This window comes from Zootoca vivipara, chromosome 1 (genome assembly GCF_963506605.1).
Source record: "Zootoca vivipara chromosome 1, rZooViv1.1, whole genome shotgun sequence".
Lineage (NCBI taxonomy): Eukaryota > Metazoa > Chordata > Lepidosauria > Squamata > Lacertidae > Zootoca > Zootoca vivipara.
The window spans coordinates 13,572,251-13,585,820 of NC_083276.1; the positions used below are offsets into that span (position 1 = coordinate 13,572,251).

Consider the following 13,570-nt stretch of genomic DNA (forward strand, 5'->3'; position numbering starts at 1 on the left):
TTTCCAAACACTGGGTGAAGCTTCTTATTCCTAAATCTGAGCATGTGCACACCTGTGACAGAGCTAGAAAAAGCTACGCACAGTATTGTATCATATCCCTCCTGTTCTTCAATGGTTCTACTTGGAACACACCTTTACTTGAAGTAGGAAAAGTAGCCTTGTCAGTGTAGTGAAACAATATAGAGTATAAGAGGGAGCCAGACAACTGGCAAAACCACAACTCAGCTGCTGAAACTAAGATGAGGAACTTAGATACAGACCCAGAACTAACAGTGATGCTGCAACCTGGCTGTAAAATGCCATGTAGAAGAGAAGAAGAAGAGTTTGGATTTGATATCCCACTTTATCACTACCCGAAGGAGTCTCAAAGCGGCTCTTGCTTGGTAGCCTTATGCTTAACTGTTTGTAGTCTTATGCCTTAGTTTTGTGAGGCTTTAGTTAGCTTACTGTGCAATTTATACAATTATTATGCTTTTGCAGGCTAGTCCTGTGCTTTTTGAAGGGTAGCTATGTACCTTGTTTGTGCTTTTACTTGCTGTACATGAAGAAAATTGATAATGAGCACACTTTTGGGTGAAATCTCCAAATCCACAAAGAACAGCTGCCCTAAGAAGAACACCACATCTTCAGTGTGAATGAGTTTCCTCTATTTCACCAGCTACATGAGAATGGTACCGAGGCATCATGATCTGCGTACTTGAAGATCCCAAGAGATGGGAATCCTGATCCCCATCAAATCCCTCTGTTGTGCACTTTGATTTTCAGTTTTCTACTTGTGGACTGGACAACAATGTCTTGCTTTGTGTAGCTTGGGTCCAATTCCATAAATAAAATTGCCTACAATATCTTATTTTGAATGACTTACATGGCAATACAGTTCTTCCATATGTTCCTATAATTTCACTCATGGGAGAACCACGTTGATTGTACACAACTACAAACTTTTGCAGCCTTGCTTCATTAACTAGCTTCAATTTCCATGCTTTAAGCCAGGGATCCCCGAACTAAGGCCCGGGGGCCGGATGCGGCCCAATTGCCTTCTAAATCCGGCCCCCGGATGGTCCAGGAATCAGCATGTTTTTACATGAGCAGAATGTGTCCTTTTATTTAAAATGCATCTCTGGGTTATTTGTGGGGCATAGGAATTTGTTCATTCCCCCCCCCCAATATAGTCCGGCCCCCCACAAGGTCTGAGGGACAGTGGACCGGCCCCCTGCTGAAAAAGTTTGCTGACCCCTGCTTTAAGCTTTTGTTACCTCATTCCAAATCCAATCAGTTTAAAGAAGAAAACATGGCTTGTACATTCTCATTTCCTTCCTGAACCTTGAAGGCTGAATCTTTCCTTGCTTAAAAGGCATCCAGTGAAGCAATGATATCCAGTTAGGGATTTGCACACAGTGATAACATCTATGTACTTCAAACTGCTCTTTGATTGCAAACCTACTTCCAACCAAACATTTGCTTTCAGAATTTCCTAGAAGAATGAGTAACATATCCATGTCATAAGTGCACATAATAATGTAATTTAGTGAAGTACATGACATTGCAAGGTAATAAATTAAGTCAGTTATATATCTTTGTGTTGTTTCGGGTCTTGTTTCTGGTCAGTCACTGCCAGTTCAGACTCCCAATAGCATACACATGAAAAGAAGGAACATTCCATCAACTCATGTGCAATCTATGAAAGATAGCTGCTGACTGTTGATTCTACTTTTAAGTGAAAACTGTCAGTTTAAAACATGGTTGCATCTATGTGACCAAATCAGAGGTACTAATATCAGGGGATATGATACCTATAACTCTTTTTTGTAGCGATACAGGAGTTGTCACTTCTGACTGTTGCAAAAGATTACATCTTGTAATTGGCTGGTTGAAATGTAATAGATTCTCACAGCAATGAAGTTGCCATAAGCTTTATTCACCTTGTGGAACATATTCAACAGGAAATCAGCTGTAGTGGATGGTGCAGCTTTCTTGTAGCCATTGTCTTTTGAGACAGATGGATGCCAACAACCCTGCCGAACATGAGAGTTTGATGTATGCTTCAAAGGGATAAGAACTTTCTTCTATCTTTCTTTGATCTTTATCATGAAGATAAACTATGCATGATCCTTCCTCATGTTACCGGTAGTTGCAGTTCAGCAGTAGTATCTTCCTCTTTGCTTGATCTTAATAAATGACTTTATGTCCAGCTTTGTCCAACAGATATGGGTTGGTAAATACTAACATTTCTGTTAGATTACTTGCAGCATTAGCATTGCCTATCTGTTCCAATCTCATGTCAACAGCAGATCTTGGGATTTTCCCCCCTTTTCAAGATATGCACAGAGCTGCTTGCCAGGGTGAGGCTCCTACATTTTCAGCATGTTGTCTTGCAGTCAACACAAGCCATCTTGCATAGATTCGCTGACTGAAGAAAAAGAACAAGCTGAACATCTGACCAAGGCAATGTAAAAGTAGGCCATGTCTGTCAATGTGTTTGCTACAGGAAAATGTGTGAAAGAGGTAAATGAGTCAAATGCTGGTAAACTAGTATGATGCCATTTCACTATGCTCACCTGACTTAAGTTTTCATTGATAATTCCACATATGGAATTCTCATTTCATCAGTCAACTATTTTCTTCTGAAGGCATGTCTCAAACAGCCAAATTCCTCAGTTTATTTCAGAAGGACAAATGTTAAACAGACTTATCTCTCAGCACTGGTAATTCCTACAGAACATATACTAGCAACATTATAAATGTTGCATCATACAATGTTGATTATTTCCCCCAACTGTTCTCATTGTACACAGAATTAAACTATATCAGCATATTTATTTAAGAATAGTTTGTGTAGCTATTTAACAACAGTATGGCCCAAACCCATCAGAACACACAGACATCAAAAGATGCATCCATCCAATTCAATGGGGTCCAAATGAGCATGTCCACAGATGAGAATGCACATCTTTATCAACAGGGTGCATGCAATCCTGCTTCTACATGCAGCTCTCCTTTGCTGGAACAAGGTGTAAATGGCTGGTGCAATAAATGAAAAATACTTAACAGGTGCCTTACATCTGTATCCCAATGAAGGCAGTGAGCTGTCTATTGGGTGATATTCAATTGTCACACACTGAGATCAACAAAAATCAATTTGCAGCTAGTTTCAGTTGGACTTAGTGGAGATCACCCATTGTCAGCACAAATAACACTTTCAAGATTTAGAATTCCCATGTTCAGAGCTATTCCCCTTCAAGCAACACTCCCCACCCCCATCTTAAAAAATAATTCATCTTGAGTCAGTTATCAACATATCTACATGTTATTTATTTTCTTGTTCAGCATAAAAAGTAGACATTTCTAGGTCAATGCCACTGTACACAATACTATAAAACCATAAGTATATAGAAATACTGACACTACCCTTGAAATACATTTTTTTTAAAGCTGCAAGTGTACAGTATTCCTTACTCTAATCAAAACTACTGAATGTTCTTACTTTCATAATATTATTCTTATGGAATACTGAGAATTCATCAAGAGCAGATAATCACAGAGTGCCACCAGCAAAGTCATAAGCCACATGGATGGCAATCTGGAACACATATGAAGACTGATGGAAAAATAGCTTTATAGCCCTAAATGTTAGTGAGGCAAGACAAAAATTCATGAGAATCGTTCAAATTCTCATAAAAACATTAAAACTGGCAGAGATGGACACCCCCAATGCAGATTGGAGGGCACAGGGGGCTGCAGAGGAAGAAAAGAGGGAGAGGGAATTTTATCACACAACTTTGGGTGCACCATATGAATCTAAAACAATTTCAAAACCTCTCACACACTTACTTCAGCTCAGGGATCATGACGTGCTGAAATCACAGTTTCCTGTCACAGTCAAACCGAGAAACTATGATTTTAATCTTGGTTTACTAATCAGCATATGATAATTTCCTATGCTAGTTAGTAGCCAGTAATCTAACCTCCTCATTTCAATGTAACAGGAAACTATGGTTTAAATAAGCCATAATCTCTAAAGTGAAGTCAGTATGTGAAGGAAGACTTCTTGCCATGTTGAGCTTATTCAATGTTATTGGACTAAATTATATTGGTAAAAATATGTTTGAAAAAATATATACAGACAACATGATAAATAAGTCAGTTCTCAGCAATACAAACACAAAGGTTAGTTTTACGCAAAATACTTCAGTAATTTCAGGTACCAAAGCTATTGATACCCCAATTATTTTGGAAACCAGATGCTGTGTTGAATTACTCAACAAATGTTAGTGTATTGGAAAATAAAGTGGAGAAAATATGCTGGCAAGTGTTTATTTTGTGGTGGGAAGTAAAAATGTACAAAATTTACTTCTTTGCATTGATGTATATAGCATACTGAGTGTTAAAAGTGTTTCAAATATGCTGTCAATAATTTTTACAATAGCCTTGTGAGCAGTGGGTTTCTCTCTCGAAAAATAGGTGCCGGTAACCGCCATTAAGTAAGTGCCGCACTTTTTAGCAACAACAAAAAAGAGGTGCTGGTATTGCGTACCCTTGAGTAACCCCTGAAAAATAAGCTCTGTAAGGGATGAATAATCGCTAGCAGCAAGTTTATGGACAGAAACAGTCCTAGCCTCTGGAACAGCTTCAAATTTTATCCATTACAATTTTATCTTTGATTTAAAAGGGGGGGGATATTTTCCAAATACTTGCTTCACTGCATCAATGAATATTGCTGCTTAGAAAAGTTTGACAAAACAATCCATTCTTTCCTGCCTAATCTGTCATCTTAAAAAAACCATTCACCCCCCCCCCCCGAATATCAATATACTGTATTTTGGATGTGCATCAGCAATAAGACATAGAAAATGCAGTATAGTAATAAGGACAAACTTCATCAGGGGATTTTGCTTCCTATGCTATTTTACATGCAAGCTTATGAGCAGTACATCCTGCAAAGAATAAATTAAATTGGAGGGCTTCCATTTCTTGAAGATTCCAAAAACTGAAGCTTAAACATTTGAAGCTTAGTTCCTATTATAAAGAAAATGACGTATCTGAGCACCATAGCTCTTTCAAACAGCTTTTGTTTGATGTTACCTCGTGCACTTGTTATTCTGAATGTTAAGAAGCCTAAAATGTATATAGAAGCCATATTGTCACACTAGACAGGGTTATACTGAAAATTCAGAGTAAAAACATATTCTAAGCTAACTGCGCCTCAGAGGCATATGAGAAAAGTGGAGACTGAAGAGAAGCTGCACTAATCCTCATGTCCAAAGGGAATTTAGCCTGCAGTAAAAAGCCAGAGACTGCATTAGAGGGTACAATGAAACATCCCAAGGGCACCCAAGTGAGCAAAAGAAACCAACAGATACAGCACAAAGGAAAGAGAGGCAGGTGAGCATTTTGCCAAAGCCTGATGGAAAACTCAGACATAAAGCTAACAGCAACTGATCCCTCCTTTAAAATAAAATCACATTACACTGATTTTTTATATTATAACCCACTTCATCTTCCTTTAATGTTCAGATATTGTTCTGTACTCTTATTTAATATTCAGAGGCTTCGTCTGAGGTTGCAAGTACTATTACTCTTATGCCAGTGACCTAGATTTCTCTTTTAACCTTTCCATTCTAAATCACTTCTGTTTTTTACTCTGCCTTAGTAAGAAGGCAAGCATGGACAGAAGGCAGAACTGAATTTACTGGTAGATCTTTGGCAAGGATTTCTGACTTCTAATTGTTTAACAGCAACAACAAATTGACTCTAAATTATATTGCTGAAATAAAGAAAACATTGGATTACTAGGATTCTTCTGTGTTAGGACTGAGAATTCTGTTCAGTTCTAGTACTCAAGAGCAAATTCCTGGGATCAGATTTCTTTAAATGCATTTCTTTTACACCAGACTCCAGTAGGTGGATCTCTGGGTTCTAAAAAAAACACAATAGTTTCCTCAAGCCCAAATTATGCCCCCCACTTGCAATAAATTAATATTTCACAATTACTTCAGATAATCCTTTATTTTATAATAGGACATGCATTTTTAAACAGTACGTAATTTTAACAATGTCAAGGTAACTGTATGGATCAATTTTATTTTCATGATCACAAAAATATAGGTAAACATCTGGAACATTATATAAAACTGTTATTCAGTCTTGGACTTTTTAAAATAAAAACAATAGATTTTGGCTCCTAAGCATTTCTGAATGAGCTGTTATTACCACACAATTCTCAGCTTCCTAAAATACAAAGTCATCTCAGAACAGTTTCCTGTTAAGCAATATGCTTGCTATAACTCAGTTGTGCTGCCTCATAGCACATTATAGCTCTGTCTAATGGATCTGTTTTAACTTCACTGTTGATGAATGCTGGATTTATTATTCCAGATGCATTTGAGTCCTGTGACTAATGTCTTCCACCATGATGCAACCTGGTTTTCAAAATTCTTAGAAAAAGAACTTCTAAAGTGAAATATTTAAAATCAAAAGTAAAATCAAAATATGTTCATGTCATTTTAAAACAAATGGCTCTTTAGGAAAGCTGAGAATACAATTCTGACATGTACGCAAAAGGTAGATGGTCCAACTGTTTTCTATACAACAGCCCAGAAATGCATACTTATTCTATACACAGCACAATCCTATTCATGTCCACTCATAAGTAAGAACCACTTAGTTCAAAAGGGTTTACTACCAGTTATGTGAGTATTATAGGATTGTAGCATTAATTAGTTTATATTTCATTCTACTGTCATACTGTTATGCTTGAATTGCAAGCTCTACAATATTTTCCCCCATCAAGATACAAAAATGAAAACTACTTCCTAGATTTTTAAAAGTTTTCTAAGATCCTATAAAAGTCATCTGTCAGATTTCCTGTTATTAATAAATAAGGGTTGGTCCTGTTTGTTCAAAGGGCCTCTTACGCTTCAGTAGTTTACATGTAATTTTAGGTAGGAAAAATTAAGGCTAATTACGCTATAATTCAGTGGGGCTTACTTCTGAGAAGTAATGGTTAGGACTGTGGGTTTACTAATTGTAACCTGGTATCAGTCATCCTGGTTCCATGCATAAGTATTTCTTCAAAACAGTTTCAGAGTCCAAAATCTTGTAATCAATAGAAAAGAAGAAAGCCAGGAGACAGCAAGCTGATGAGCCTGCCTTAACAGACTCAAAAGCATGCCCCACCCCCTCTCCCTTCCTTATTTCAATCAAAAACAAAAACCCAGAAGGATCGAGCCACCCTGCATCTAAAAATGCAACTGAGGTAACACATTTCCTCATCCCTAGATGCTACTGTCTAGCCCCCCAAACCGCGAGACGAATATGAAAAGGAGAGAGGGAGGGAGAAAGATAGGAAAGGGGGTTGTCGCCTCTGTAAAGGAAGCACATCCCTTACATGCAGGCCGATCCCTTCCTCTCCTGCATCCTTTCCCCAGCTGCAGGTGGGGGAGAAAGGGAAGAGAGAGAGATTCGTGTTGGCTACTTGGCTCTTTGCAAATGATCCACGCCTGAACACCCGCGGAATCCCAACGGGACTGGCTGTTGCCCCCAGGGACCAACCCGGGACTAACAGGAGCCTGGCTCTGCCTTTTGTTCTGGATGAGTAATCGGCGACGGAAAAATGGGGTGGGGGGGCCGCAAGAGAGAAAGAGCCTCCAAGGAAGGAAGACACACATACGTACACTTCCTTGGCACCAACGGCTTAATAAATAAACAAATCTGGCTGCTACCAACCTCCTATTACTCCTTCCTCCGCCGGTGCATGTCCCTTTCCTCCATCTTCTAGATATGTAAACAGTTTTAATTCTATCAATGCTCCAATTTTGTTGTTAATGATTGGGGCGGGGGCATGTTTTTTGCTGTTCTCATATTTACCTGTAAGCCGCCTTGAGCCCCCGTCAGGGGAAAATGTACATATGATAATGACAATAATCACCATTTTTTGGAAGTGCTCCATTCAGCCCACCCACCCAGCGTTACACCCCCTCCTGTAAGCCGCCCAGCCACGGTGGGGTATAAATAATAAAATTATTACTATTGTCATCCTCGTCATCCTCATTAGCCGCCACAACCCACCCACGCAGAATCTGGCCCTCCCTCCGCAGACGCTGCCCATCGGGCTTAGGTGCTCGGGATCAGCATCACCTCACGCCTCCTCCGCCCACCCCCCACCCCAATAGATCCAGCATCGCTCCCCACTATACAAGGGACACGCACACACACACCCCTTCCTATAGGTGGCGCCCTTTCCCGGCATCTCTGAGGGGCGGCGGAGGGGGCGTAGGGAGGGGCGGCAGGCCGCTGGCTCGGGGGGGGGGGCTCGGAGGAGGCAGGCAGAGGATGCCAGAAAAACGGCCGTGCCGGCCACTCACCCCAGCTATGACCTCTCCGCCCAGGCCGGAATAGCCGGCTGTCAGTCCCGGGGAGGAGGAGGCTGGACTCCGCACAGCCGCCGACGCCACCGCGGCTGTTGCAGTTACAGCCGCCGCTGAAAGAGACAGAGAGAGAGAGGTACAGTAGGTCCTTCCCGGCTTCCCAAGGCTGACTGAGCGGCCTCAGCTCCGCCCCTCTCCTCACCGAAAATGGCGGCCCTCCCTCCCGGGCCACAATCCTCCGCGCGGCGGCAGCAATGATGTCACTGCTGTCAGAGGGAGGGAGGGAGGCTGGGGCGCGCGCGCGCGAGGGCTGCCTTCCGTACAAGGCGCATGCGCCAAGTCTGGTTGGAGTGGAGAGGGGGCTAGCTTGCCCCTCCGGCCGCGCGCTGTTCGACCAGTTGTTTTGGCAGGACGGCGCGTCCTTTCGCCTTCGCCTCATGGGCGGCATGGAACGTTCTAGTGCCCAGCTTTATTGACGGTTGGGTTAGTTAGGTTGACTGTGGAGCCCGCTTGATTAGGCAGCTGGAAAGACTGAAAAGTGGGGGAAATAAAGTACTGTATAATGAAAATAGCACACACACACACACATATATATTAATTTAAAAAACAAAACAAAAACCCAGACATAAAACCAAAGTATAGGGCCATCCCAAGCATGAGGCAAGGCAAGGCAACTGCCTTGGGCGGCAGGATCCGCAGGGGCAGCAGATCCCAATGTATAACTTTATTCCACCACATTCCTGATTGTTGCAGAGGGAGGCACCATTTTGTGGTTCGCCTCAGGTGCCAAAATGTCTTGGGTCAGCAGCTTGAATGTATTAAATGATGTTTATTAAATAACACATTTTAAGGGTTATACAAAATTCAACAAAATACAGTGCTTTCAAACACGTCTGGTGATAGAATACTCAGTCCATGTACAATTATAAATCACTGTCAGACAAAAACAGGTACAGTATAAAATAAAACCAAAATCGATAAGGCAATAACGAACTATTTATAGCATAGGCATAACATAAGGGTTAAACAGGACGGGGTTACAAAACATGGAGCTTATTATACCAAGGCAAAGTAATTAAAATTATTCATATGTACTGAGTCACTATCAGCCATATTCATTTGTAGGCAAATCAGACCAAACAGGTATGAACTTGTCGCTTCATCTTTGTCCCCTAAGGACTCTCAGCTTATTAGTTCATTTTTCCAGCAGGGCAATATCCCACACTTTAGTGTACCACATAGTACAGTGGTACCTCTACTAACAAATAACTCTACTTACGAATTTTTCTACTTACAAATGGAGCTCCGTCCGCCATCTTGGATGCGATTTAGATAGGATTTTTTCTACTCACGAATTTTTAGTTAGGGTTGCTTCGACTTATGAATTTTTTCTCCCAGTGCATTCTTATGGGATTCGACTTACAATTTTTTTCGACTTACAAATGTGTGTTTGGAACACATTAAATTCGTAAGTAGAGGTACCACTGTAATGGGCCCCCATCAAAACCAACATATTCAAATCAGTCCGCCAATAACTCTTTAAATAAAATCAGTCAATGCTGGGAGGGGGCAACCAAAATAGACCCAGGAGAGCAGGTTCGAACTCAAAAGGTGCCTCAAAAACACTCTCTGAAAATAGTTTTATTTCAAATGTTTTTATGCTTCCTTTCCTGGCAAAAAAAGAGGTGGTGGGCTTACCTAAGAATACATGCAAACTGTCAAAATCAATAGAACTACCAGTTCAAAATTTAAAACATTTAAAATAATTTTTGCCCAGCTAGGAGGAAGCTCTCTTGAACTCAAACTTGTGAGTGGATCTCCCTAGAATTGTTCTGCATTCAAAACCAGGAGGGAAGCTCTGTAATGCACTTAGAATTTTAATTTAGAAACGTATATACAGTACCTCTCCAGTCTAAGAAGTTTGGGGTACACTTCCCAATGTTGCAGATGACCTGTTTAACTGAGCATTTGTCCTGATCTGTTTGCAGAGAGATTCGACAGAGCTGGCTATTCAATGAGCATTCTGATTTGTTTGCAGGGAGGTTAGATGAGATCCTTTTAAATCCAGAACAGAACCATGTTCTGGACTAGCTCCACTTATAAGTAGCCAACTTCCATCTTTGATTGTTCCTAGCTACCCTTCATGATTTTTGGGAGTGACAAGTATATGGGAAAGTGGGCTTGTCCATGCCCTGCTATTAAATTATTGCTGGGATGACATGTATAATTTAATCGTTGATTCATTGTATGTGTTCATTATGTATTATGAGCTATATGTATTATTTATTACTATGCATTACTTATCATTATGCATTGTATTTTTTACAGTACATTTACTTTTTTTGTATTGCATGGATATAAGTTATTCATTAACATATATGGTTGATTCTGTTCTTTGCTGTAAACCTCCCTGTGGTCTTTTAGCAAAGGGCAGTATATAATAAATAAAAGGAAGTCATGCATTTTCCAATGCATTTTCTCATCACTTTCCTTATTGGAGGTGAGGTTTGTTGCACATTACTGCTATTGTTTGTTTCTCCAAGTGGAGTAAGATAGGTCATGGGCATGCACAGGATTTATGTTGGGGGGGGGGTCAAGAACCTAACTATTTTTTTGTTTTTGTTTTACTTGATCTGGGGGAACAGCTGCCCACCCCCAGCTATGCCCATGAGCTGGGTTATGGTTGCTGAGGCAGGTGTACCAAAACATAGCATACGTGCAGTATATTTGTTTACTCTCTCCACACCTTTCTTGCAGAATTATGTATAGAAGAACTGCTATCAATCGTACCTTTCAAGTACTGACAGCACCTCCCTAGCCTTGTAGATATAGGAGCAGGTCGAGAAATACTTGTTGCACTAGCAATGTCTGGCTTGCAGTTAAATATTTAAATATCGTCAGACTCCACCCTCTTCTAGAGTGACCTGATGATGGCTGAAAATAGGTCTTGATACAGGCAAAACTCCAGGACTTGCAAGGTGTTGTTGTTTAGTCGTTTAGTCGTGTCTGACTCTTTGTGACCCCATGGACCATAGCACGCCAGGCACTGTCTTCCACTGCCTCCCGCAGTTTGGTCAAACTCATGTTTGTAGCTTTGAGAACACTGTCCAACCATCTCGTCCTCTGTCGTCCCCTTCTCCTTGTGCCCTCCATCTTTCCCAACATCAGGGTCTTTTCCAGGGAGTCTTCTCTTCTCATGAGGAGCCTGACATTTTAAGCAGGTGATGTGTACAAACAAGCTGCAAACTCTTTTCCAGGAGCCCTGTCCTGTCTCCTGCCCAACACATCCAGACAGAGGCTCTTCTTTGTCAGTTAGGAAGAGATCTTTATTCAGGCAAGTTAACAGTACAGGCTCAGCAACACACACGGCGCTCAGGAAGCATAATTCAGGAGTTCAAGAGGGCAATATGTTTGGAACTTGACAGAAGCAACAAAGATGTCTCAACAAGTTTCCTTGCCCCTCCTCTAGCTTTTAAATATAAGGTACGCTACACTCACTTGTGAGACTCTCTTACTTTATGGGAAGTTCAAGATTGCAATCACTCCCTCTATCAGGATGGGTGGGTCTGCTCCCGTTTCTGAAGGTAGCACTTAGTTCTAGGGAAGGAGGTTGCATCCATCCTGTTCAGGCTCCAGTTCAGTCACTGCCATCTCCAACCTATCCCCTTGGCTGACCAAAACCTTCCCTAGCCTTCACTGAGGTTCTCTGCTTTGCAGGGAGGTTGGAGGGGAGAGCTGGGCCCCCAGTTCCCCCTCTGAAAGCAACTGAAGACCTCACCGCTCCTTCAATCCAGCTTCTCATCAACCATTCCCTGCTTTTGTTTCTTCCTCCTGTATCAGAGCCCATAAACCCAAGCCCATTCATTCAGGTCTTACTAAGCCATGGTTTGGCGTAGCATTAAGTGCAAAGCAGGCTGCTACATTAGCTGTTATATTATATTAGCTGCCAATCTAGCAGTCTGAAAGCACACCAGTGTAAGTTTTTAATAGGTACCACTGTGGCGGTAAGGTAAACAGATTTTCTGTGCACTCTGGTTTCTGCCAAAGTGTTCCATTGCGCCAGAAGCGGTTTAGTCATCCTGGCTGCATGACCCAAAAAGCTGTCTGTGGATAAACACTGGCTCCCTCAGCCTGAAAGCAAGATGAGCACCGCAACCCCATAGTCGCTTTGACTGGACTTAACTGTCCAAGAGTCCTTTACCTTTACCTTATATTGTTTTGGGGTTTTCTTTTCATAAAAAATCTATTTTTTATATACTTTAACCCATCTATTTGGGCTATAACACAATATATTTACTCAGCAGTGAAATAACTTTTTGACTGTTATTTTTCGACTGGACCCTACACCAGCAACCTTTAGCATTATTTCTTTCCAACTGTATTGACGTGCATTTTATTGCCAACCCTGAGTGTTGTTAGAGCTGAGCAGAGATATGCAATCACAAGTTTGGAAGTTTGACATCCAGTTAGGACTTCCTCTTTGCCTTTTATTTACATTTAAAAGTCTGTCCTTGGCTCCAAGCAAAGCTTCACAGTATCATTGAGGACACAACCCTGGGAACAGGAAAACAATATTTAGCCCACAAGAGAATTCCTGTCTGATAAAAATGATAAGGGAAGAACTCATTTTCATAACAGTAGAGGATAGTTTTCAAAAAATGAAAATTGGGGTTGTACAGATGTGGAATAATTTGCACACTGATTTTATTTATTTATAATTATATCTTGTCCTATTCTAGGGCTTTTGTGAGTCTCCAGAATAACATTTCAAAGCTGTGGGAGAGCCACCGAAAGCATCTATCTGTGCCTCCTTACAGGCTTGATCTGGCAGACAGATGATGTACTAAAGTGTTATTGCATACCATAAAGGTCAAGGTGGGGTGATATGCTTGATACAAGCTAATGGATATCACCAGCACCTATACACATACCGGTAGCTATATATAGTATATATTATATACTAGGAAGGTGTTTCAGGCTCTCACTCGCTTCTTCTCTGCTCCCATCACATGTTCTGATTCCCTTCTGAGCTTCCTGGTTAATTTACAGATCTAGTTTTGTAGCAATCTAAGGTTTAGAGCAGGCATCCCCAAACTTGGCCCTCCATATGTTTTGGGACTATAACTCCCATCATCCCGAGCAAACAGGACCAGTGGTCAGGGATGATGGGAATTGTAGTCCCAAAACATCTGGAGGGCCACGTT

General features: G+C 41.1%; 1 protein-coding gene across 5 annotated transcripts in view; it reads right to left on the reverse strand.

The window, feature by feature from the left end:
- Positions 1 to 8,573, reverse strand: part of KLC1 (kinesin light chain 1) — a 38,713-nt gene extending 30,140 nt beyond the window's left edge. For 4 of the 5 annotated variants that reach the window (XM_060271657.1, XM_035105184.2, XM_035105191.2 and 1 more), the window contains exon 1: positions 8,364 to 8,573. The gene's annotated coding sequence lies outside the window, so the exon portion shown is untranslated. The remainder of the gene's footprint in view (positions 1 to 8,363) is intronic. The other variant, XM_035105198.2, reaches the window with a different exon arrangement.
- Between the last annotated feature and the right edge of the window lie 4,997 nt (positions 8,574 to 13,570).